The sequence below is a fragment of the Neodiprion virginianus genome, chromosome 2 (genome assembly GCF_021901495.1).
Source record: "Neodiprion virginianus isolate iyNeoVirg1 chromosome 2, iyNeoVirg1.1, whole genome shotgun sequence".
In the NCBI taxonomy this organism is placed as follows: domain Eukaryota; kingdom Metazoa; phylum Arthropoda; class Insecta; order Hymenoptera; family Diprionidae; genus Neodiprion; species Neodiprion virginianus.
Genome location: NC_060878.1, coordinates 36,387,509 through 36,414,733, shown reverse-complemented (window position 1 = coordinate 36,414,733; position 27,225 = coordinate 36,387,509). Strand labels below are relative to the sequence as shown.

At 44.4% G+C, this 27,225-nt stretch overlaps 1 protein-coding gene and 1 long non-coding RNA gene across 3 annotated transcripts in view; one reads left to right on the top strand and one right to left on the bottom strand.

Moving 5' to 3' along the window:
- The window catches only part of LOC124297028 (glutamate receptor 1), a 161,407-nt gene that overhangs the window by 16,709 nt on the left and 117,473 nt on the right, over positions 1-27,225 (top strand). The gene's annotated exons all lie outside the window — the stretch shown is intronic.
- LOC124297033 (uncharacterized) overlaps positions 1-27,225 on the bottom strand; it is a 158,929-nt gene that overhangs the window by 19,470 nt on the left and 112,234 nt on the right. The window contains exon 6 of the long non-coding RNA XR_006906509.1: positions 24,893-25,102. This is a non-coding gene — a long non-coding RNA (uncharacterized LOC124297033). The remainder of the gene's footprint in view (positions 1-24,892; positions 25,103-27,225) is intronic.

Below are 27,225 nucleotides of genomic sequence, written 5' to 3'. Positions count from 1 at the left end.
CATTCGGCTTCCGATTGTTTACGAGTTTAAAACCAATTTGACGTCAACGGCTTTTTTCTCTTTACAGATTATGTATAAATGATTGTTATAAGTTCGATACATTTGTCAGAAAATTATTCTCCATCCACGAGGCTCGATGATTTTTTGCACATTTTTCTTTTCACATACAAGATATTTAAATTACACCCATGTAGATCAGCGTTGAACATCGTACTTACTCAGGTGTACGCGTATTTATTACAGGCTTAATTTCCCGAGGTACATGAGCTTGATTTCCGTCTCCTTTTCATCCCTCGTTTTATTATTCCCCCCGAATCTCTCCGTCTCCCTTTTTCTCTATCTCTCCTTTCCGCTCTTACTCGGACTCCCTGGAAAGTAAATTCTGCAGCATCCGCTCCTTGAGGAATATAAAATTTCATTTCTCGGTAGTACCGATAAGGTTCAACGAAGATACTTGACTCCCTGGAGAAGCTGGGCGATTGTTTCGGGATTACATTTGCGAAGAGCGGGATATTAGGAGATTGCTTACGTGTTTTATTATTATACCTCGTGTACGTATCCGACTCAGCGACCCCGAAAATCCACCTAATGACGAGAAACACATGTTCCTGACAGGCTTCTTTTTTCCCAGAGAAAAAAACCCTTCGAGATCTGTTCTCGATCATCCTTCCCTTATCAATCCCGTGAAGATAAAAATCCTCCGGCGGACATTTCGCACCACCGCGGCTGGTGTAATTTACCGGAGTAAGCGTTATAATTCCCGCGGACGCTTTCTCAGCGGCCTCAAGAAGTCGGGCTGCGAACTATGACGTAGCAGAAGCGAGAAAAAGAACGGAAGAAAAAGAAGAAAATACGACGAGGGTAAGAACACACCCCCGAGATTTCATTTCGAGGGAAATGCTGTGTAAATAGTGGCAAAGGGTGAGGCCTTGGGGAGTTTGGGGCGTTTTTTTCTACCCTCAAATCTTGCGGGGGTTGGACGGAGAGGGGATGTAACTTCTCTCTTCGCAGAAAAAGCAATTTTTATTCTGAAATTGTAGGTAAATACGCAAAGGCCTATGAAATCTTGACGAATTTACAACGGAATACATACATGCACGACGTCATATACTTTCGCGTCTATGTTTAGACATTATACTCGTTATAGGTATAATGTAACACATATTGTTTCAAAGTTTTAACGCGCGGCTACTACGACAAAAAAATTCGGTAATCAAACGACCATCATCCACGTATAGTAGTATAATACAGGACTGAAAGTATGTTTATTTAATTTGGCGAAAGAAAATTTCTGCCCAAACCTCGATATGGTTTAGTTACATATAAAAAAAACAAAACAGATCTTGTTACTAATGAAATTCGATTTTATGGGATATGGGTGAAAGATGTGTGAATTTTTAATTAAACATTTTACTAGTGACACGAAGGTTGTTAATTGCATAGAATAGCGCCTGCACTTCGGCATGTAAGTTATACGTATAACCTGAGATTGTGCCTGAGCGTGTTTTCGTAATGAGGTAACGTGGTTATTTAATACGTGTATATTTATATACGAGTAAGTTCCTATATACATATATACCTGCTCTCTCTCTCTCTCTCTCTCTCTCTACCTCACAGCTATTTGAATATTCATTCGGGTACCTCTATACTCTATAGCTATTTTGATTCTTAGCCATTTCTGCGGGCTGCACGCGTTACCGCTGCGGCTGCGATTCCGACACGGCAGTTTGGAAAGGGACCAGGAGATTTATCCCCTCGAAGCCGCGGGTTTCGCAGTCACGTTTTCCCAACCTCGCCGGCAACTTGCGGCGCCGGCTTGTCAAAAATGCCTCGTATCTCTTTGGTACATCGAAACCAGAGTTGAAAGGAATTCTCTATTTAAGAGCGTACAATTCGTATGAGTGTATAACAGCTATCAATAAATAGGAATCACGTGGGCAAAGCGAAGCACATTTTATTTTTCAAAAATTCAACCCGTCGGGTTTATTGCGTATGTGTATATATGTATATATATCGACGTTTCAGCATCGATCATAAATATAACGAAATGACCGAAACTCAAACGCTAGATAAAAGGTTGATCGATAGCCATGCAGTGATGCAAAAATTATTTCCACTCTTTGCGAATGGGAAAAAAAAGGAAAATGAACGGGCCGAAAAACTTATGAAAAATAGATGAAAGGAAACATTCGAAATGCTAGATAATCACAGGCGAGACGTCCCGGGTAGTATCGCATTTCCGAGTGGTCTGCTATAACGTCTGACGAGGGTGGGCAGGTCGAAAAGTAAGACAGTGTTGGCACTAGAACGATAATTGCGTCTCACTGGAGCGCTTTGAAAGCGGGAATTTAGCAGGGTCGCGGAACATCTTGAGAACTTTCACAGGGACGCCAGGATCGCTGCAGGATCCGGTCGCAAACGAATTTCATGGAGATTTCTTGAACGGTTGATCTCCGGCTGTCTCCGGTTAGCATGGCGGCAGGAATACGTTACGTATATTACACAAACGCAGCTCTTGTACAACCCGGCGAATCGAGGGGCTCTGGATCCGTCCTCCGTTTTTGTGGCTGAAAATTAACAAGTTCCGTCACGTAGCAGATTTAGTACACGGCTAGACCCCGAGCTCTCACTCAGACTCGGTTTTTAAGTCCTTTTCACCGAATCTCTCCGCGGGGTGCAATTCCGTTTCCTACGAGTTAGGCGGGCATGCCTGCGTAAAATTCGACCCCCCGATAATCGAGTTTCGACTTCGAACTCCGTTGCCTGTAAGGCACGGTGAATTTGATCAGCTACGTTACGTCTAGTTTCGATTCGTACGTAGAGCTAATCGCGATGCAGGTGCGAATTGAATTGCCTCATGGTATGCTTAATAAGCAGCGTCACGCGTCATACGTGAAAACGGCGTTAATGGGACAGCCGGGCACATGCTTGGTAGTAATTAGCAGGTAATTTCGAAAATCGTAACAACGATATCCGCCCCTGCAGACACGGCCGGCTAATGAACTGAAAAAGACGGCGTGCCGGCGTGATTGTGTAATAACTTTTTGCCGTTTTCTCCATCCGAGCCGGTTTGGTCCGTAAGGGAGAGAGCCTAGAGCCCTTTAGCGCCCAATTGTATTGCGCGTCTCTTCCTCGAGATCAACTGGTAGTGCCCCTACTTCATACCGATGTCGCCACATATTTCATAGTTATATATCGAAAAAATCGGCCCTGCACCTTTGTTTCCTAGATCTAGACATTCTTCTTTTTTGTGCCGACAAGCCACAATCAAAAAATAATAAATAAATTAATAAAGTACACAAAAAACATTAAAAATGTTCCGGAACCGGAGCAGAAGTACAGATTCGGGAAAAGAAAACGACGGAGAACTTCTGGAAAAACGAATAAAACGATTGGAACGAAAATTGGCGAAGAAAAAGTCGAAAAAGAAACGGCATCGCAGGCACGCCTCGTCGTCATCGTCCGACTCGCGCTCGCCGCGAGATTATAACCTCGGAAAGAGAAGACGCGGCTATGAATCCCCGACGAGAAATTGGGAAACTGACAGTTTTTCACGAAATAATATGGAAAATGGTAAGTTGTTTCCCCGCTGTCCTCGAAATCCCCATGAATGGGAGAGGAAAAGGGAAATATTTTGCAGGCTAGGTCGTCTTACCCGTCAAGCGTGATCATTTCGCTGTAGCGATTTAGGCACTCTGCAAGGGCTGTAGCCCTTAGAGAGGAGTTGTAACTCATGCCCAACAAATTGGAAAATCCAAAACAATGCCACTCGTAAGGTTTCAACCAATCGAGGAAGCTGTAGCGATGGCAAAAATGTATAAATATATATATGTATATATATATTTACACGAACATTATTGAAACGAAGACGCAACTGTGATGTATCACATAGAAAATATTCCTCATTCATGTATACAGGTCGGGCCTCAGGTTCACAAGCCGACGATACAGCGACCGGGGAAGTACCCGTCGTCGAACCACAGGGAGACGCGAGACGCGCTGAAGACGTCGATCCCACAACTACGAGAGCTGAGACACCACCGAACCCAGGAGTCGATGAGTCAGGGGGCCTGGCAGAAAACGTCCTCAAAGCTATGGGGAAACGGATTGCCCCAGACAGGGTCCTGGGACCGGAACTTCCAAAACCTATCGCAGTGCGATGGGAGGAAATATTCAAACAAGGTCTGCCACCAGAGCTAAAGACGTCAATCATCGAAAAATACCCTCCGCCAAGCAACTGCATGTTCATTGATCCGCCAAAAGTGAATCCCGAGCTAAAAGCGGCCTCAACGGAGGCGGTCGTAAAACGAGATAACCGCATCATCTCAAAACAAGAGAGGATTGCAGCATGCCTTTCCGCTCAAGGAAAAGCTTTGGCAACAATCATAAAAAGGGATAACGATGCCGACCTTGCATTAATAGAATCGATCAGCGACACGGCGAGACTTCTCGCAGATCTTCAACGCGAAGAAACCGCAGTAAGAAAAAGTCTTATCTTAGCGCCGTTAAAAATATCGGTGAAGGACGCACTGCAAAATTCAACAACAGACGAATGGCTATGCGGAAAGGATCTCGAAGATCGGTTGCGGTCAGCCAAAAATTTGGAACGGTCACTTAATGAGCTAAAACCTGCAACAAAAAATCAAACACCAAAGAACTCAAAAAACTTCAAGACCCCGCCGCGTTACCAAGCGCAAAAAACACAATCGGGAACGACCGGGGGGCAGAAATACACAGGATTTCAAGCGCAGAAGAAATACCCATCCCAGCGAACACAGCCGAGCCAATCACACCACAAACCGTATCAGCGAAGAGACAACAACTCTCAGAACCGACGTCGGTAAACCTTGTAGGTATCACGGCAGGTAGATTACAATTTTTCTTAAAAAATTGGCGAGCAATAACGTCGGATCAAAAGATCCTTTCATGGGTCGACGGATACAAAATACCGTTTTCAGTAACAGTCGAACAAAACAGGGTACCTATCGAACCCGCGCGGTCCCCCTCAGAAAAACAAGAAACCTTAAAACTAATAGACGATCTGCTCAAAAAAGGAGCCATCGCTAAATGTAATCCGGCAAAAAATCAATTCATCTCAAACATTTTTCTACGACCGAAACCCGACGGTTCGAAGCGGTTGATTATAAATTTGAAGGAACTGAACACTTTCGTCATAACGGAACATTTCAAAATGGAAGACCGGAAAACAGCTCTTAGACTCATAAGCCCTCAGTGCTTTATGGCCACTTTGGACCTTAAAGACGCGTATTACCTGATTCCACTCGCGAAAACACACAGAAAATACATACGGTTCCAGTTAGATCAACAATATTTTGAATTTACATGTTTGCCGTTCGGCCTTAGCGTCGCTCCGTTGGTTTTTACGAAAATAATGAAACCAGTAATTTCGCATCTGAGGAAAAGAGGATATTTATCCGTGATATATCTCGATGACTTTTTACTTTTTGGAGACACGTACACCACGTGCCAAGATAACGTCAGAGAGACTTGCAAACTCCTGAAAAAACTAGGATTCATTATAAACGAAAATAAAAGTCAAATCACACCGTCCCAACGTTGCAAATTTTTAGGGTTTTATTTTGATTCCGTACGATGGACTGTAGAATTAACAAAAGAGAAAAAAGAAAGTATCAAAGAAAAAAGCGCACAGTTGAAAATTCGAGATTCCGTAAAAATTCGGGAATTCGCACAATTCCTCGGTACTTTAGTGTCAGCGTGCTTTGCGGTCAACTACGGCTGGGGCCATACTAAAGCTTTTGAGCGAGCAAAATACTTAGCCCTCAGATCCAACGGGGGAAAATATGAGGGATACATGAAGGTACCGGAAACTCTTTCGCCGGATCTCACCTGGTGGGAATCAAAGATTGAATCCTCAATAAACCCAATTCGAGATTCGAATTTTACTCTTGAGATCTTTTCGGACGCCTCGCTATCGGGATGGGGAGTATTTTGCAAAGGCGAAAGATCTCACGGACACTGGAATGAGAACGAGCGTCTGTCCCATATAAATTACCTCGAGTTATTGGCAGCCTTTTTTGGCCTCAAATGCTTCGCGAAAAACTTAGAAAACCGTCAGATACTCCTTAGAATAGACAATACAACCGCGATCTCGTACATCAATCGAGAAGGAGGAATTCAATACCCCCACTTAAATAAAGTAACAAGAGATATCTGGGATTGGTGCGAAAATAAAAACATATGGGTATTTGCGTCTTATATAAGTTCAAAAATGAACGTAGAAGCGGATGTAGAATCCCGCAGATTGGAACCGGAAACCGAATTCGAACTAAAAAACACAACTTTTCGAACGATTGTTGAAAAATTCGGGATGCCTGAGATAGACTTATTTGCAAGTCGAAAAAACGCGAAATGCAAAAAATACATTTCTTGGCGAAGAGACCCTGGGTCTGTAGCGGTAGACGCTTTTACGGTCCCATGGAACCAATATTTCTACGCTTTTCCACCCTTTTCACTAATTTTACGCACACTACAAAAAATCGAACGCGAAGAAGCGCAAGGGATCGTAGTAGTACCAGAGTGGCCAGCTCAACCCTGGTACCCCAAATTTCAGGCAATGCTCGTTGCAGAGCCCATTGTCTTCAAACCTAACATTAACTTAATAATTTGTTCTAACAGGGAACCTCACGCAATTTGGCAGAACATTTCCCTGGTTGCCGGCAAGCTATCGAGCAGGCATTCGCAAAGAGAAAATTACCAGAAACAGCAATCCAGATCATGACATCATCCGTAAGCGAATCGTCGCTTAAACAATATGACGGCGCGTTAAAACGCTGGTGGATCCATTGTTCCGAGAATAACATTTCTCCATACGAAGCAACGGTGTCAGATATTTTAAAATTCCTCGCAAAAACATACGACACGGGAGCCTCCCATGGGTCGCTCAACACCCTCAGATCCGCAATTTCGCTTATTATCGGGCCGGAAGTGGGACAAGATCACCATATCAAAAGGTTTTTCAAAGCAGTACACAGCTTGAGACCAACAAGACCAAAATACGATTCAATCTGGGAACCAAAGATTGTTCTTAATTATTTCAAGTCTCTGCCAAAAAATGAAAATCTCTCGCTGAAAGATTTAACCATGAAACTGATTACCCTGCTAGCCTTAATCACGGGACATAGGATGCAAACATACTCAAAAATAAACGTCGAGAATATTCAAAGAGTGGGAAATGCGTTCGAGATTAGAATCCCGGATCGAATCAAAACTACGGGCGCTAATCGAAAACAGCCGCTATTAATCATACCATTCTACGCGGAAGACGAAAAACTTTGTTCGGCATCAGCCTTACAAAACTATCTGGAGAGAACAAAAACCTCAAGAGGCTCCAAGATAGATCTCTTCCTATCGTTCAAAAAACCATTTCAAGCCGTCTCATCGCAAACCCTGAGTCGATGGGTCAAATTAACATTGAAAAATAGCGGAGTAAATACGGACAAATTTACAGCACACAGCACACGCCACGCATCCACGTCTGCAGCGAAAAGAAACAACATCGATATAGAAACGATAAGAAAAACTGCAGGCTGGACAACGGGATCTGAAACCTTCGCAAAATTTTATCATTTAAATGTCAGTAGAGATAAGGATTCTTATGCACGAGCGATCTTGAACTCGCAATAACATTAGTAGTGTTAAGACACAACGTATAACACAAAACTAATAAATAATATTGGTTGCCGTTATTAGCTTTAAACATCTACCAGTTGATCTCGAGGAAGAGACGCGCAATACAATTAAATGATTAAACGAACTTACCAAGTGAAGTTCTATCATAATTGTATGAAGCGCCTCTTCCGAGATGATCAACACCCACCCAAAATACCCATCTAATAAACGATTACATACCCCTAATACAACGGCAACGCTTTCAAAGAATGTCTAGATCTAGGAAACAAAGGTGCAGGGCCGATTTTTTCGATATATAACTATGAAATATGTGGCGACATCGGTATGAAGTAGGGGCACTACCAGTTGATCATCTCGGAAGAGGCGCTTCATACAATTATGATAGAACTTCACTTGGTAAGTTCGTTTAATCATTTAATTAACTGTCACGCTCCTGCAATTACGTATGATAATCGTTGCCCTGATACCGTAGGAACGTACGAATAACCGGCAGGCGCGACGGCGACTTCCTCGATTAGATATTGCAGCTCAAATAGCTCGAGGCTCTTTCCTCGATAGCGAACGAGTCGAGGCTGGAAACATCCTGTCAACATAATTCCCTGGAGAGTTGCAGAGGAACTGGAAAACGGTGATGAGGTGGAGAGGTGAGAGGAGACTGCGGGGGAAAGATTGGCCGGCTGTAGAAGACGAGGAAGAGGGGAAGGAAAAGGTCCGGGATGGCAAAAGAAAATTGGTCCGAGCTCGGGACCAGGATTATAATTAAATCTAATTACAGTGGTACGTGTGCGGTACACAGAAATTCACACGGATTTCAGCCGATCGTAGGAATTGCTGTCTTCCTTTTTACGCGAAATACGTCGTCCAACCTGTCCGCAGGTTTTTAATTGTTGGAAATCACTTTCAGGTCACGTTAGCATCGTCGTGTCCCTAGGGCAAAATCATTATCATCCTTATCGTGTTTGTCATTTATCAGAATTGAAAGTATAACATACGTATCGAGTCGGTCAATGTGAAGATTGTTTCTCGACCGTGTGTGATGAATGTATAGGGTTCTTAGTGTCATCGGTCGTTATGTATTAAAAAACACATATTGACGTTTTCTTCCTTGGGGGTGGGGGGCTCCTTAGACTAGAAATTTATTGAAAAAGAATTGTTCAAATATGTTTGAATAGACAGTTGTAACTTGAAGGGCCGATTAATCAGAACATAACCAGCCAGCCAATTATTAAACCAATTACTGAACTTAAAAATACACTATTACTCAACCAAGATAGAAAGCAAAGGATGGCAAACTCAACTTTACCGAAGTTTAAAGCGGCATAAAAACCGTTAATTAAAGTATATGAATTAAATCGTGTTAAAAATGGTCACTAAAGTCGTCGTTGGCCAAAAAAAAACAGAGTTTGGAAAATCATCAAAATTCAATCAAAAGGGTGAAAATTACCAACAATAGTAGAGAACAGCATTTATAACTTGTCTGGTTCTTTAGGCGTCGTTGCTCTTATTTTATTTAAACAAGTAACAATTTCAGGAATGAGTGTAGAAAGTCCGTCAATTTTTGCAAACGTCAATTTTGCAAGTTCATGGATTTTTATGGGGATTCGAGATACGTATCTGACGAATTACATACATTCGCTTCGTTGAGAGAGACAGCAAAGAAAATGTCTGAGAATAACATTAAATGACAAAATTGTAGAGTACACGTCATTATACTCTGATTCGCTGTATTGATTTTTTTTATCTATATTAATAAATCTCTCTATTGTTAGCGGTTCATTCGGCGCTGTTTGTTAAAAAATGAAGATAAAGAGAGAACATTTACAACAGATTAAAAATTCTGTCAAAAATTCCACACCCCCCCCCCGGTAGATAAATCACGGTTTGCGAGTTAATTACGTACGTATAAAACGACGAGGCTTAATTCTAGGCCGGGAGGAGGATGGTAAAAGAGAAGCAAAAAAAAAATAAAAATATCGTCTTCGAATAACAGTACACGTGATTTGAGCCATCCCAACAGTTGGCTAATGTTCAAATTTAAACCACCAATTAAATAATCCCCGAGAATATGGTGGGTACGTGTCACTGCATAGCACCGGCCGTGTAATGAAGCCCATACTGGCAAGCCAAGAAGCTGGCGGAAGAGGGGCAGAAGGGCTGGGACAAGCTCCTGGGGTTTGTTTCAGCGCGTAGAAACCAGCTGGGGAAGTCCCTGAGCGGATGACTTCGTTCAACTTCGCTCCCGCTCTTCCACGTGACTTTCGTTATAACGAGCAACGCCCTCTACCTTCGGCTCTCGTCCCGACGGTGTGCTTTCGAAATACAAAATTTTGGCGAAATTGTTCACGTCGTCACGGGAAAATCTTAATCTCGAACATGTTTCATTCATTTTACGGAGGAATGACGTTGTTCAGGGGATACACTGAATTCTCGCCACGAAATCCAACGATTTAAACGATTGTCTGAATATGTCTTGAAATGTTTCTGGATATTTTGTTTGATATACTTTGATCAAAGATACACAAGTAAACGAAAAGAAAAGAAAAAAAAAGGAAGAAAGAGGCTTTATACCGAGTCATTTTGAAAATCCAACAAGCACTTTGTAAAGTGGAAACGTGATTATTTCTCCATTTCACCTGTTTTGGACGAGGAAGTAATTGCCGAGTCACTTGGAGTGTAGGAAAACATACAAGTTTTCTTCGCTGAGCTGAGTTTCCTCATTCGCGATTCTTAAGTACCTACAGAGCAGAGGATTACCCCGTTTCTGAGTACAAAACGTTGGGACGTTTCAGAAGTGCGAAGTGAAACAGTACGAAGGATCATCTTTCAAGTTCGATAATACGAATACAGTGGTTGCGGAAAACAGAAATAACGGACAAGGGACATGTCCAACTCACGTTTTCCTACGAGGTATATTTAAAGACGCAGAGATATTTCCGGGGTGAAAATCGTCATCCTGCAAGTTTAAACGGCCCTGCAGGCAATCCCTCGCCCCTCGTGTACCCCACGTTGATTATCCAAGGTACGACACGTCGGCGATCGTCTGCGGTCTGGTTGATTAAGGCGTCGCCCTGCAGGGTCTTCGACTTTTCCACTAAGCACTTAGTATAATATGGCCAAGGGATTACCCGCCTAGACACACGCGGGTTCACTCGGCCGGGAAGCCCGAGTTTCAGAGAGAGAGAGCGAGGACGTGATATCTAGTCGCTCGATGGCATTATATAATATACAAACTTGACACTTTGGTCGATATACATTCGTCTGGTATGAACTTCGCGAAACGTGACTTAACGGTAACGGAAACACGGATTCCTCGAGTCTGAACTCCGAACCTCGTTTCAAGGGAAGAAAAAACGCTGCGCCAGTTCCGCCTGGTTCAGTTTCAAAGAATGACGAGTGGAGGCGTCTGACATCTTCTCATCAAACGGACTTTGAAGCGAGTTTCAGGTGCATTGTACAGGCGCCTCGAAAGTCGTCGGTGCTTTTCAACCAGGTTTCAGAGGGAGAATTTTCTTCGGATTTGTTTTTACCGTTTCCTTTTGTTCCTACAAACGTAGTTTTATTACGCCAGTTTACTGCTGCTTTCGACGTGTAATCAGTCAAAACTCCGCGACTCCTGCGACACGCCTCTCGTAGTTAGACGTTCCGATTGAAGAGTAAAAGCCGTTCTCGCGTAATTAAATTGTGCCCCAGACCGCACTGCGATTCGCCAAATAACGTTGACAATTTTTTCGAATACATCGTTATGGTCAATTTGTGCGACTCGGTAGGTTCAAATATGCAATATGTGTGCGTTAATTTTGTATTTTTACTTTTGGTTTTCAATGTCGTTTCAATATTTGAAAAAATTATTCATTCGAGATTTCTGCACGGCGATATTGTGAAGTTGGCTTCAAAAGCTCTTTGATTAACTACGCGATCTAGATTTTGAGTTATTTTTCAACCTTGCTGACAAATCTTGGGCTGATTCCTCGTCATTCTGTTCAATAATATCACAGGTTCGAGTTTTTTTTTTTCTTTGAAAGTTCTTCTACCAGAGTATTAATACATATATGTAAAAGTAGTCCTGAGTATAATATAAAACGACATTCATATTATATACAGGTACACCACGTCACATTCAGCAGATTTAGATGAAACCGTGTTTAAATGGAAAATAGGTACAAACTACAGGTTGAATGAAATAAAACAACCTATGTCTAAAGTTTGATGATACTGGTCAACAGTGGTTTTGTTGCCCTTGAGGTTTGAATAGTCTTAGTAAGATTTGATGTCAACGACAATAGGAGTAAGCGTACTTTTTCTAAATTGACTTTGGTTATTTATTTTATCGACATTTTCATATATGACTTAAAAAAACAATACTTAGATGCAAAATTTGACTTATTTCCATATCTAAAGCTTGTATAAAAAGAAAGAAAAAAAAAATACTACACAGCTTGAGCAAAAAAAATTTTTTTTTGTTGCTTTAATTTTTTCCGTGAACTTTGGTGTCTGAGTATGTTCAAAACCACCCCCCTCCCCTCTGCAACACTACAATAACATAAAAACTAGCGCCAATCTAATATAAAGTGAACTTTCAGACTCATACCACACCGCAAGTTTTTATAGCTGCTTAACGTTTCTCGGACAAATTTTCGTAATTAGGGTCTTTTACGTTGCTTAAAAATTTAGAAACTAAAGTTTTCAAGGAATTCCAGGCATTTTTTCTGAGCTTGTCATGACATTCTGAAAGTCTGCACCTTCATACGAACGAAGTAAACATGAATTTACTAGATTACTACTTTCAAACTGCTAAGAATATTTATTTTAATAATGTTATTCTAAGAAAAGTATCTCTCCGTGTATGTATGAATTTAAAAAAATCACGACGTGATACGTAAAAACGGAGCTGCTATTCCGAATCAACAGACCAAAATCTATGTGTGTCGTGTAGGAGTATTCAGAAAACTTTTTCATCGCCGAACTGTGTAATTGCTCGGTTGAAGAGTATGCATATAACCGGTAACCGTGCAGCGAGACAAGAGGAATTGACTGGGAAAAAATTGCACGACATATATGCCGCAAGTACCGTCGACTATTAATTATCGCTAATATAGGAGAAAGCTGGATAGGCAGGTATACATAAAGGTGTAGAGCTTGAACGGGGCTTTGCGTTCACAATCAGTCCTGCTACCTTTTACTTTGACAGATATACACGTGAAAATGGCAGGAAACTTCTGGGTTAATTATAATTAAATTATGTTACAGTTGTCACCACGCGTTGTGGAACCGGTTGGCACGGATTTCTCTCTTCGTGGAATAACAATTTTGATGATCATCTTGACAAGCCTTGTTGTTGTACCCTTATTACGTCGAAATTCATTTCAGCATGGTTGATTTAATCAACCTATTAATTTATACGGGAATTAGAAGGTTCCAGAAATGATGCCGTTCAATTATATTAGCCGTATGGTCCCCGCAGGTATTTTCAATTATATACCGAACTATATAATGTATTATACTAGTTGAACGGGAACCGCAACGGCAAAACCGCACGGTATAGTTTCGAGCCTAAGCTCCGAACCATGTTTTATTGAATTCTGATAATTATTCAAATTCCTGTCTTGATCACGAGACTGCAACGTTGAATTCCCCAAGTTCCAGAATCAAACAACGCTGGTATGCGGCTTGAATAGGGATAATTTTTTCGTACCATTCCCTAAGGGCAAATGGAAAACAAACAAATCATGAACATTTCTGCCCCGTATCAGTGAACAGCGCTCGTCGACGGAATATCGGAAATAAAACCAGTGTTGAGCTTGAAATTCATCGTTGAAGTTTTTCATTCGTAACGTTACGCAATCAGCACTGCAGGTTTCGCTAATGGGCGCGTTGCTTTCGAGCAGATTACACGAACAAAATGACGCTGCATATTTAGTACCGTGATACGAAGAATTATCCTCAATTTCATTCGAATACGGGGAAATATATCCAGCTTGTTAACTCGCGAATTAAAACCGCCAGCATTTGAAGCAAACAATAATCGGCTTTGTCGAAACTATCATGAAGCTATACACGTAATACAAAGGATGAACTTTTCATACCTGGAACGAATTTCGAACAACTACGTGCTATAACGGCGAGTATCTTGAAAAGCTTGCGGAGGGTAAAAATCTATGAAAATTCACCGGCGTACTTTATGCTCGCGTGCTGGATACGAGGTATCCGTAAGCCAGGTTTTCCCGGCTGAAGGGATTCTCGTGGGTGAAAGCGCGGCTAAGATGAATATTCCATGCTAAATCCGCCCTGAAATCACGGAGGAACTTCTCGCCGCTCCTTCTGCTCCTGTGCTATTCTTGCCGCTTCATGCCGCCGCCGCCGCTGCTGCTGCAGGAGCTGGTTTGTGCGTTCGCATTTTCCGAGAGATTTCAGTTACCAGATTACCCTTCTGTTTGCGACTTTTTACGAATTCGCTTTATACTATTCTCGTTTCGCCGTTCACGTCTTCGCCTTTTCACCTAGTTTTCCACTCGCCCGATCTCACTGCTGCAGTTAAGGAGAATGGCGAGCAGAAAGGTGAGAGAGAGAGAGAGGGGAGAGGGAGTCTGATGTGATGCCTCTGAGTTCAACACTGCAGCGCGGCATTAGAGAAATCACCTTCCTCTATAATCAAAGACAGCTTTACCGTGTTGCAAAATTCCTGATATTTATACAGGAATTAGTTATACAAGCGGCTATTCATTCCGTGAACGTATCAGCCTATGTTCCGCACAACGCAGACGATTTAATTAATTGGTTAGATTCGTAAAGAGTGATCGATTTTTTTTTTTTCTACTTCTTTCCCAGCGAATGCAAATGCACTCTACACGCGATTCATTTTCCCAAGTGCTGTTTGTAGAAAAGGGTGAAAATAGACGGTAGGTGTACAAAAGAAGAAAAAGAAAGAATCACGGTTTCCGCAAAGAAGGGCGGCAGGATTAAGTCGCTCCACTGTTTAAAGCACTTTAAACTTTTGGGGCTGAGCTTAATTTCGGATAGGCGTTTGTATTAATTACTCCGGGAAGTTAACGAGACGAGGGAGTATAGTGGCGTGAGGCTCAAGTTCCTCTGCGCCGTACATGCATACATGCATACATGCGTACATACGTGGGTTCATACACACGTCGTGCGCTATTCGATAAACCGGGCGTAATGAATTTCCTGGGTAAATAAGGAATACATTTCGGTTGGCACGTCAGTCTACTTCCAGTTCGTCAGATATATCCTTAATTAACGTCATGTCAGCTAGCTTTCGCAACAAAACAAACCAAACGAACCAACGAACGTACGCGATTTTCCCCGGCTCGTTCGACAACGGCTGCACCCTGCACACTGTCAACGTACACGGAGACCTCGGTTCGCCTCGTCGTTCGTTAGTTCCGGTTGCCGGGGTGTATAATTTCGGATTTCAAGTCTCGTCGTCTGCCGTCGCCCTCGACCGCCCCTGGACATTCGTTAGAATTCGTTTTATTTTAAACCTGGGGGTATTTTATTTCCGAGGTCAGGCGGGTCGAGGCATCGTGTTTATCATCCCTTTAATCAAACGCGAATTACGATTCTCACTTAATCTCTCTCCGATATTACGGGGTTGTTTCAAATCTTTCCTGCGACACGCCGTTGACCACCAGTGTTTTTTTTTGTTTTTACATCTTTTAGGTCTCCCAATTGGAGATGGAAAAAAGTGTAGCGAGTGCCCGGTTCGAACGTGAACAAATATTCAACCAAACGTTTTGAGAGTTTTCCTCGTATCTGCAGGCATTATCCATTTTTAGCGTATTTATCCAGATGAAATTATAACCGGATGAATTTTGCCACCGCCCTGTTTCACCCCAAATTGATTCCGATCACCGAAAAACGCTGGAAGCGATCATAGAGCCGAAAGAAAATCCCAAGCGTATAAACGGCGGCCATATTGATTTTGTGAAATGAAATTCGGCTGTAATATGTTTTCATCACACAAGTTTATTTCGCAATTTATTGATAAATGTTTTCGATTCAGTCTTGGCATATCTAAAATCTGCAGTTATGCCTTATGTCTGTCATTTACGTGTACAATGGCCAGGCGAAAAGGTCGTAGCGCGGTAGGGAGCATTTCACGCAATAAGATTACGCCGCCGGGTCCTAATTGAACTCCGGGCCATTGTTTCAGGGTGGGAGGGTAAATGCGGTGAAAAAAGAGGGTTGTTTCACTCAGTTCCTCGGTGACGTTAACGATTGTTGATCCCCGTGTCTACAGTCCGTTCCGATTTTTGCGAACCAATTTACCTCGCACGAAGCTGCGAGGGGAAAAAAAATTATCAACTTAATTAAATCCATTTCTCCTCTACTTTGTTTCAGGTAAGCCTTCCGAATTACACCGCATATATAACGTCGCTGATGCCTGATACGTGAGTAAAAAGTGCAGGAGATCCGCGATCCCCGCGACACGTTTTTGCTTATTTTATCTGATTTCTATGGGTTCAAGGGTAGGTTTTCATCCCTGGAAGGACTTTTTCACGCCAACTGCACACGCTAAGCCCGGGAAGATTCCTTCTTTGCGAGGAAATCCTCCTTTTTGGTTTTCATATTCAGGTATGAGTTTTTCAAGGGTAAAATTCATCTCCATAAGTCTCCACAACATCTCCTCTTCTGTAAATAAATTTCGGTTCCGGCACTTCGCTCTCGCACGTATGTGCTCGTGAGCAAATCCACTTATTCATGAGTGTTTGATTTATTCAAGAAGCGGGACTCTTGTCTCGGTATGCAAAAGGTCGCGATCATGCTGCCCCCGGTAGTTATATTATGAACGGATCGCGCGTGCGTTCTAAATTCTTCAACCTGCATCGTTTCGTTGACTTCCTTGCATATCTCGCCCCGAAAAGCACTGCACTTTAATTCCCGGCAGTTACGATATTTCCTTTGAAGGGTCACCGTTCTTATTTCTTTTCACTCTCTCCAAACGCCCCCTAGTTGTTTCCGCACAGGGATGCACCATCGAGTTTCGCTGCAACTTTGCTTAAAGTTAGTTATTCGTTTTCAACAACCTCCAGGTATTACCGGCTGGCTGCAAGTGCAGTTCACTACTAACCGTATTCACGTGTTGTACGGACACAAGCGAAGACGTGCATAATGCGTATTATGTATTTGCGAGCTCGTTAGCTCGTGCTCAATTGTCACAGGTGCCTTAAGCTGCGGCAGCTTGCTGCGCTTGCAGGGTGCGACGTGGAGCACAATGTCAAGATATACAATTGTTACAGGAATTCATTTAAGTGGCATTGCGATGCACTTTCGACAATGTTTTGAAAAATTTCACTGCAATCAAATTGCCGATCAAATTGAACGAATCGACATAAATATTCGGTGCGTCATTTCGAATTGTGATAATTTGTGTAAAATATGATGATTTAATAAAGATTTGACGTTTGTTTATTAAACGAAGGGTGAACCGCCGCGTACGTTGAGAATAATTTCGACCACTTTGAGGCTGGAATCTGTCAGTGTAACGGGCGAGTTTAAAAACCACTTCTCATTTATAAACTGCACACGACCGTTTTCCGTTTGGTAGGTACGCCAGTGTCAACCCTCGGCTAGTCGGTGCGGCAGTGGTAGCAATTTGCAGTTAAATTCGCGTGTCCGAAATTTATTGCCGGAATAAAAATCACGCCCATTATACTTGTCAGCGGCTGCAGGGACGGCCTCACCAGCGTTTAAATTAAAAAATAGAAGGGCAGAAAATAAGCGACAGAGGGAAAGAGAGGGAGGAAATGCGGGACCGGGTAGATCCGATTTTGCTTTTTGTTTCTAACTCGAGGTTGGACTGTTTTAATCCCGAGGGATCTTAAGTTGATCGAATTCAAATTGCACGATTGCTTCAATTTCAATGCTGATCGAAAATTTTTTTCCTCTACTTCTATTTTGTATTCTTCAAGATTTCTATAGATGAAAAATAAAAAAAAATAAAAAAAAGCCACGGCATTTGTGAAATCCGTTATTATTGCAGGTGAAAATTAGAAGCTGAAATAAGTGAACCGAAGAAACGCAATACCCAGCAATTCTGTTTCGTCTAATCTAAAAGACGCCTACGCATCGAGACACATTGATATTTGATACTTTCGACTTGCCCTTTATTTTAGTTTGACGAAAATGTCCAAGCCTTGGAACGAGTGCGATCTTTTGTCTTTGTTACGGTTTCAAGTGAAACGTCTCTATCGCTCGGCTCGTGTTTATAGCCGAGAGACTCAAGACTCACGGCGCGTAAATGAAGCAATTTCGATCCCCTGCATAAATTCTCGGGTACAATTAATAATCCAAGCTACGTATTAATTTACGTCCTTTGCTCCAAGATTAAAATTTCCGATTCTGGCGAGGTTTCTATCCATTTACGGCACACGCACGGTTCACCCTCCGAGCCTTTGGAAATCAATGATTCTGCATCAGCCAGCAAGGGAGTCGGAGCTGATGGATACAAACGTTTGCACGAACGAACGGGTATTCAGACGCGATTTTGCCGTTTGAACAAACGCCGTTGAAAGCAACACAGGTGAAAAAAAAACGAAACCCGAGAGATCGTCCGATCTTGTGTTTACTCTGTATAAAATATATAGCGACATATCGTCTGCTCCTTATTTGCTTACCAGACACTAGTCATTCCCTTTTACCGGTACCGACTACACACTTCGGGCACCAGGTGCTCTCTGCAGAAACGGCGAGTAAAAGTGTAGCCATTAAAGTTGGAAGTCCGTTACCTCGGAGGATTTTTACTGCAGCACCGCATTTCATATTCGCTGCAGTAAGCTCAAGTGGCGGCTGAAGGATGAAGGAACGAGGCGCCTCTGCTGCTTTTCATGTGAAAAGCAATGATTCAAGACTAACGGCTCGTTTATACGCAGACGGTGAAAAAATGTCCGGCACCCCTGCCGTGCTCTTCGCCCTTGATTGTTTTGCGAAACAAGAATGAAAGTCTAAACTGAATTTGTAACGATTTTGTGCTCACGCATCCATGTACGCTCAGAACTTAGACGTTGGAGTTTTATACGATTTTAAGAAAAATTTGCGGTTCAGTGAAACATCAATCGCGAAGAAAAATGCAACGGAATTGAGGCTAATTGGTGTGATCGAAATGCTTGTTCGCGGTCCGGTTGCCCCGACTTTCAACCGTAAATAAAACGAAGAAATGAAAAACAAAAGACGATGGACGAATTATTTTACAAGTAATCTTAATTGCGAATAAGGCGCGTTATGAATATGAAGAAATTACAAATATTGTTACATTCTTAGACGTTGATAAGATTCGAGGCAGAATATTGTGAACGGGGTAGGAATTCAGCGGAGAAAAGTGAAAAAATGTAGTACTAATGATATAAACGAAATTCGCAACGCCAACAACGATGATCATAATAACGCAAAGGTCGAAAACGTGCGTATATAATTTAGCGCTGAAATTCTTGCAAAAGAAGCTCTATCAATCTTCTGTCAGTTCAATTTCCGAGTAATGTTTTACCGGGTGGCCAGCCCGGGTGTAGAGCATCATTCATGACTGGGGGGGACAAACAAACGCATCGGAAGAAACACGGACTAAAAAGGAAAATAAGAAAAAGAGAGACAGAGAGAGAAAGAAAAAAAAAACAATCACGCACTGCCAGCACGAACGACTGTTTCAAACTATCAGCTTCTTTTTGCCTCAGATACTCCACACATCTGTCCCAGCAGGGGCATCTAGCCCAAAATAATAGATCAGCTTTTTGCGTACTCTTCCGGTGATACGCGAGTCTCGCAAAAAAGGATGAAAATTTTTTATTTTTCCCCGACAGTCCCTTTCTTTCGGCGTTATCTTACACCGTAAACGAAATATGAACGTTTTTAACATTTGTCGGTGGTTTCAACTCTTCCGTGCCTGGAGAAAGTATCTCGTACACACCGTGTATTACGCTATAAAAATAATCATTATTATCCGTATTGACTTAATGCCTGCAGAAACTACGAACTCGGTAGCGTTGTTTGCCTCCGACTGCCGGAAGTTTGGCGAATGTAAGTTGCGCGTTCCAGGTTCAACAATACATATATGTACTTAAGTTTGCTTTTCTCGAGACTACTTTCGCACTCACTATATCATTCTTCGTATTTTGTATCCTCTACGGGAGAAATGTTTATGCTTTGCATCGGCAAAATATGCAACGTATTTTAGTTCCGACACTTTTGAAACGAAAACCGCGCCTCAACGTCTCCGCGAGTTCCGGGTGGCAGCGCAAAGACGACGATTACAACCATTAATTCGAGGGCCTAAAGCGGTTCGCGTCCCGCGCCTCGAGACGAGTGATGAAACCTTGTTAAATACTTGCTACCGGAAAATCGTCGGGAATATTTTCATTGGCTTCGCTCACCGTCGCTCACTAAAGTCAACGCATTTAAAAAGCACTACCATTCAATTTGTTGCCGAGCTCGGGTTCCCGATTTTCAACGATTGCACGTGAGTTTTTGGTTCGCTTGACATCGCTAGACGCAACGATATTCAGCCGGTAAGCCTGAAATGGAAACGCTGAAAGAGTATTCGCGGCGTCTATAAACTCACGTCGAAAGCAGCTGACTGGAAAACAAATTCTTTACAACTCTACCGTACAGAGTTTCTCTGAAATTGAGCGATAACCCAGAAGGATAAAGATCACGAAAAAAGTGTTGAAAGAGTTAGAGGGAAAAACGTTGCAACGATTCGCTGAAAGAGCGATGATAAAAATTAAGTACAAATAAACGAGACTCCGCAGGCAGCTTGACTTCTTCGCGTATAAACAATTCCATAGACCGCGCTTGACAGCAGAACGCACTTGGCAAGCAAAACTCGATCACCGTCAAGGAGCTCGTCTACCGAGACATCCGGAAGCGGCTTCGTGGTACCTAATTATGGTCCGATATAATGGCCTTCCATGTCGTCCGCGCAACTTCGTACACCGAGTCCCAGTCGATAATATCCTGTTCAGGTACCCTGTCCATGTGCAGCGCGAACAGGAGCGAGAAGCATTGAGATATCCGAGCACGGGGACCTGAATACACCCGGAGCACTTTGCACATTGATGTCCGTAATGTGGTTGGCGAACGAGGGCCGATATACAAGCATCTCGAGTGCACTCCATTGCCTCCGTCACCGGCACCTTATCGCCCGCTTCTGCTTTCCGCGGTGCTCCGCTGCCCTCTTCTCACCTGCTGCAGCGGAAGCTGCTGGTCCCCAGCGACACGGTGGGAGGAAAGAGGGGTCGAATTTCCCCGGCCATTGTCCGCAGTCAAGAGCGAGGAGATCCGCAGCGCCCCGTTGCTCTTCTCCTATTTGTACCAAGTCGCCCCCGCCTTCCATCTCTCCCTTTCGCTCGTGGTGGAAACAATAAGCTCGGGGTAACAAATTCGCGTCGCGACCCGCAGGTTCGAGCGTCGACGGATCTCTGAGAATTGAGGCCGGTAACCGGGGACGCGCGAGAAAGTCAGGAAATTATGAGCAATCTGGCGGAAGGCTGAGGACGTTAAGGAGGGTTCGTGCGGGAGGAGCTTGAGGGACGACGAGGGTGTAGCAGCCCATAATAATCCGCGAGATGGTGTTACCCGGCTGAAGGATTGAGGTGACAAAACTGTAATCAGTGGGGGAGGATTCCTGGCCTCGCACCGCGGAGGAAAGACGCGTCGACGTCGAGGGGTGTGGTTCAAATTCGCGGAGCATTCGCGAGGCGGTGGAGTCTCAGGATTTTTAGCGCCCCTTGGGAGCGGAGGCGAGGACCTCGGACGTTTGGTGTCGTCAAATTGTGCTTCGCAGTGTCGCCGACGCACTCGAGGAAGCTTATTTAAAACAGAGACAATGAGGAATGCCGTATTGTCCAGGTGGGGTAGTTAAAACTTGTCTCATAATTACGCTCATTTACCGGCTCCCCTTCTTCGCCGCTCTCGGGTCGCGTTTCCCCGAGGAACCGCGTCCAACTCCGCCTCACGACCCGGACTTTATCACGGGACGTTACAAATCTGTACCTTAGTTTAACCGGAATAAAAAGTGAAATAATTATTCTCGTTGCCACGTCGACGTATTCAGCCGGGACAACCGTAAAAGGCGAGGCCGATTTTCGCCTCCTGCGGGGCAGATTCGAAATAACGACGCTGAACAAACGGATCCTTTCGTATTCTCCGGACGGATAAGTATTAGAATTTTCTGCACCGGCACAGGTCGAAATCCAATATCCGAAATTTCTACGAGGATCGAGTTTCTTCGTCTCCTTAGACCGTCCGAGTGAAAATCCAGTGAATCGCGAGCGTGGATTTCGCCCGCGGTGATCGAGTGATTATTTTTTTTCGCGGCGAGGGGACGAATGTACAGCGTCTATAGAACCAGTGTTTTCGTTAATCCAAGAAGAACGGGAAACAAATGGTGTAGCGTGACGTTGGCAGGCAAAAAACACCCCTATAATTTCCTCGCTCCATTAACTTTGTCAAAGCTCGGTTCCGCGGCGGTCGGTATATAAGGTAAGGGCAACCCTCGCCTGCACGAGACTCGCCGTCCTTGGATATCCGGCCGCAATCCGCGGTCGACCAACGTCTGCGCTTTATTAGCCCCGCTTATACGTGGCAATTAATAATCGGCCTTGCAAGTGCAACACCGATATCCGCCTCCCTCGGGAATTACCGAGAAACTAAGAGAAATCTGGGAAACTGAGCCGCGAGGTACGGAACTTATTAACAACCATCGGGGGATAAAAGGAAAACCGGGAGTTCCCAGGGTAAACGATGCACCTGCCAAAGACATAAACACCGGCAAAAAGCACCGACAAGGACAAGGCCGGGCGATGGATGGTCTCAGCGACGCGCAGCCCCAAGTACAAGGGTAGATGTACACGCTGCTTCGGGGTAAAACTCGCGAATCGCAGTCCTTTGGACGCTTTTGGACTTAATTGTTCTGTTGCAACTTTCGCCTCGAGACAATGACTCAATTTCACTGAAAAAATACAGAATCTGTACAGATTTTGGCGACGAAATTTTATATTTCCGTAGGAGACTTCGACATCAGCGAAGGCAAAAACAACGTTTCCGCAGCGCGTTCTCGACCACCGTGAACTTCGTCGAGGTACGTAACCTACATCGCGTTTTACGTTAAGTTTTTACAGGAAATGGCGGCGGCTTTGCCCGGGCAAGGTGTCCTCGGGTCGGGGTTTCGGTCACGGCGATGACCAGGTTAGCTATAGTAACCATTTCCGTTATCAACGGGTTTACGTGTCGTAAGTTAAACGACCGATTTCGGAGCGGGGGGCGCTTCGGCCGGTTTGCGCGGAGCCGCGGCTGCGGCCGTGCGGAGGGAAGTTGGGCCGGCGATAAGGGAAAATAAAAATGTAACGCGGGGCGAAGTTGCCGACAGACTTCCCCGGCAGAGGGTAAATTTTTTTCAACTCTAATCGCACCCCCAGCTATGTACCCATACATAGGTATATATCCACGTAGCGACGTGGACTCCCTTAATCTTTCTCGCAAAAGCGGTTCGCATTCCGGAACTTATACGATCCGATTTAATGTTGAGTGTAAAATTAACGACCACCTCACCGAGTTATTTATCAAAGAACGTATACGGAGCGCGGGGCAAAGCGAACCCAAGAGGAGAGGACCCCTCGTTTCGACAATTATCAAACCCCCGCAGAATCTTTGCCGGAATTTAATTCCGGTTATTTACCGAATAATCCTGCCGTCGTTGCACCTGCAGGATCGACCTAAGCTCGGTCAAACGGTCCGTGAGCTTTCAAGATATTACTGCCCCGTTATACACTTTGCGACATTATGTCCCGTATAATAAGTTCCGGAGGTTTATCTTATAGTTCTTTCACATCTTGAGACGTTATTGCGTATAACGTTTCACCTTCGTATCTCGCCGGTAACATCAATTCGAAGGTTATAGGATTCTCGTGCGTAGATTTCTTCGTCCCCGATCAATCGGAAGACGCGCCTTGACCGGATATGCGGTCGGCTTTAAGATAAAACGAAAATTGTCTGAACGATGACGCTTCTTTCGTCGACATTTTCAATATCCTTGCAACTTTGGTTAGTCGGTGTTCTCATTTCTTTTGGAAAAGGAAAGTTTACCGTTCGCGCCAAGAAGAAATATTTCACCGTTAGATTTTGGATAATAGAGTTTTCGGATATGCCAAGTTCAATCTTTGGGAATTGGGAAGAAGTGTTTCAAGAAGGGTAAGCCGAAGGTAGAGCTTTCACCAGTATGCTGATATTTCGGTCGCCACGATTCTCGCAAAGCGTACGCGGTTCGAGGCGAGTGAAGAAGATGCACGCGAGTCGGAATTGCATTTGTTGAATTTTCATACAAACGTAATTCCGGCATTACCAGAATCTAGTGCGGGTACATAGAGAGTCGGAAAGGCAGTCGCGCATGGATTCTGTTGTGAACTAAGCTTGAAATCGCCTTAGCTTCGAGTCGGAGCATTATCCCGTTATACGGACTGTGGGATAGGTGCCCTGCAGCGTCTGGGAGGCGCCGTTTCCTCCCTTATACGCGAGCAACGCGTTGGTCGTGGAACATGTAAGGCAAGATGAGAAATGGAGAACGTAAGGGGACCAGTATCAGTTGACTTTGACAAATGGGGAAAAATACAGATCACGTCGGTCACGTTCAAGTTATTTTCCTGACAAAACTCCGTTTTCTGGAATAACGAAAGAAATCGGTGGTACAAATTGCCGTTCAGCTTTTGTCAGAGTAATTATTCTTCATTAATCGACAGCATATCACCCGAAATATGGTTTCGAATTCATCACTCTTCTGGGTTTTACTTCAGAAAGGGACGGATTTTCCATCACGTGGATAGAGAAAATCACGGTACAATTTTCAGTGCCGATTTCTGGCTAGTAAGTATTCGGTATATTTCGAAACTGTGATCACTCCTCGTTGACAAACCCAGCTAAATAAAACGAATTTGAAGAAACCTGAAGCCTCATTTCCATTTCCATTCATCACCTGCTTAAGGCTGAGAAATTAGGTTTCTCGGCAAATAATTACCGCATAACTCAACGCGTATTTTTCCCATTTGTCAAAGTTAACTCGTACACTGGCTCTCTTGGGCTCTAGCGAGTGTAACGCAAATTTAAGAGGCCCATCATACCCCATTCTCATCTAAATCAAGCCGAGGCCGTCCAAGATCGCGCGGGCATAAATACATGGCCGCTACAGGCACTGCAGGTGAAAGTGAAAACCTCTTGCGCTCACCTTATTTCCCGAGGCCCAAGGGCAACGCGATAGGGATGGAAAATTGGCCCATCTATTTCCGGAGCCAAGGATGTTCGGATCGTTGAATAAATGCATGTACTTCAAAACCGTTGCAGTATCGGGCTGCTGCTTCCTGGGTCCCGAACTCGACTCGAATCATTCCCTCCTTCCCGCGGCGGTTACCCCCGGGACCTCTGGCTGGTGCCAAGTCTGCGGAGAGAAATACTTTTAACGCGTCTCGGACCAGGTCGATAACTAAACTGCCGTTATAATAATATTCAAAAATCTGGCACTGGACAGCGCTTTACTTCAGATTAAGACCGTTTTGGCCGACTTCAGGGGGAGAATTCGCAGCTGTCCGAGATCGAAGGGTTGAACATCCCCTGAGAGTATAAGTTGCAATACCGTTTTTTTTTTTTTTTTTTTGAAAATGGTGATAAAATAATGACTCATCACGATGACGCAATTTGAACTCGAAGGGAAAAGTTCGCTCTTTACTGACCTTTTAACTGAATTTTTCGAGGCGAACTAAACGGCACACTTGGTGCCGGATTTGGGCGAAAAAAAGTGAACCAACGGTTTCTGGGTACATTTAGAATTCGTCGAGTTACAGTCGTCCCGTCGCGTAAGCCCATTTGTGCCGAGCTCGTTGTTAGTCTGACTGAAGTTCATCTCGGGCTCGTTTGCCTAATGATAATTGATTGTAGGTACGTCAGCTGGGAGTCGCGAGGCACCTAATTGACGGCAAAGGGCGAGGATCCTGAGGGTTCGTCGATCGAGTGCGGCCCCTGGCCCTTGGCCCGAGTGGCAAGTAGACTCAGACCTTTTCCACGGCAACTAATTCGACCGGCAGAACCTTCGATTTATCTCAACGGATCTTTTGTACAAGGTCCATTCCGCGGCGCCGTGGCCGCTTCCACCCCTCACCACCCTCCAAGGGCGATCCTCGTAGCCGAGCGAATTCGAGCGCTTAGCTCTATTGGTCGAAGCCCAAGGAGCTCGAGCACGAAACGCCGTGCCGGACCATTACAGACTGATATATTATCAGCGCGAAAGTATAATCGACCGGCAGCCGGCTGGCCGTGGTTTCTCTTAATCCTTCTTCTTTCCGGCGTTGAACGGACCTTCATTCCTTACGGCGAGGAGACGCGGCATGTCGGCCGAGCTCGACGGAGAAGGAATTCAACTGCAGCGAAGTACGGAGAGCTCGAGGATCGTGCGAGGTGGTGGAGAGAAAAGGGGAAAAAGTGGCTAGAGAATACCGGCCCGTAATCGAACGACTCCTTCGCAGGGTGACTCTCCGCTCTCTCTATCTCTCCGAGTGGCGCATGCGGAGCCCCATGACGGCCGGAGCACTTTGAGATTGAAACATCAGCCGCGAAGGAAATGGAGCAATAGCCTGCCGGGCGTAGCATCAACCACCATCGACTGTTGGGAGTAAATTTTTAAGGGTTGTTTCACGTCGGAAGTGGGAGCCCGGCGTTCTCCGGTTGGCTGCCGTGCAGCCGGGTTAAGGCAGTGGATATATAATAGAATCGCAGGCGAAGAAGAACTCGGGGAGAATCGAACCGGCAAACCAAATCCCATTTTGCAAAGACTCGTAAACGCGAATTTCTCGCGTACAATGCATCCGCGTAATTGAGAACGCGCGGGGAGCCACGTCTGCGATGGTGATACGCGAATGGAAAATACGAAAGGTCTGCAGGGAACATTTTTTTTATATTCGTATAACACAAAAGTGGGCGGCTTGTATTTTTCCGCCAGGGTACGTCACAATCGACAACGAATTTCGCGGAGAGGTTCGGGCTTCTGCTGTGCGAGTACTCCCGGCGTAATCGATACTCGATGGACGAGGAAACCTTGTCTCGAGTTCCTCCGCCCTTCTGATCGTGTATGCTTACGCGTGTACCTACATACGCGGTATAACCGCATGCACGCTTCCGCCGGTTGATGTATTCCGCAGGCAGGTAGGCACTTTGTATTCCGCGCAGTACCCGCGTATCCGCGTATGGTTCTCCTGTCCTACCCTACTCAATGGCACTCAACACCGCGGCCAATAATGTTACCCGGTCCCGTCGCGACGGTATTCTACGAGTTAAATGTAGGGGCGGACCGTCCCAAGGTAAGAGGGCTCTTCTGAGTCCACTTCCGAACCGATTTGCTCACTCCCCAATCTGACAAACAGAGGTTCGGCCCGAGTTCAGGTCAACCGAGGGAACGTGAAATTTCCGCGTCTCGCTGCGGATGACCAGCTTCCGAAACTGCGCCCCGTACGAAAAGTTTGTCGGTGCATTTTCTCATTGATCGTCGTTAAACTCGAACGGCCAAGGAAG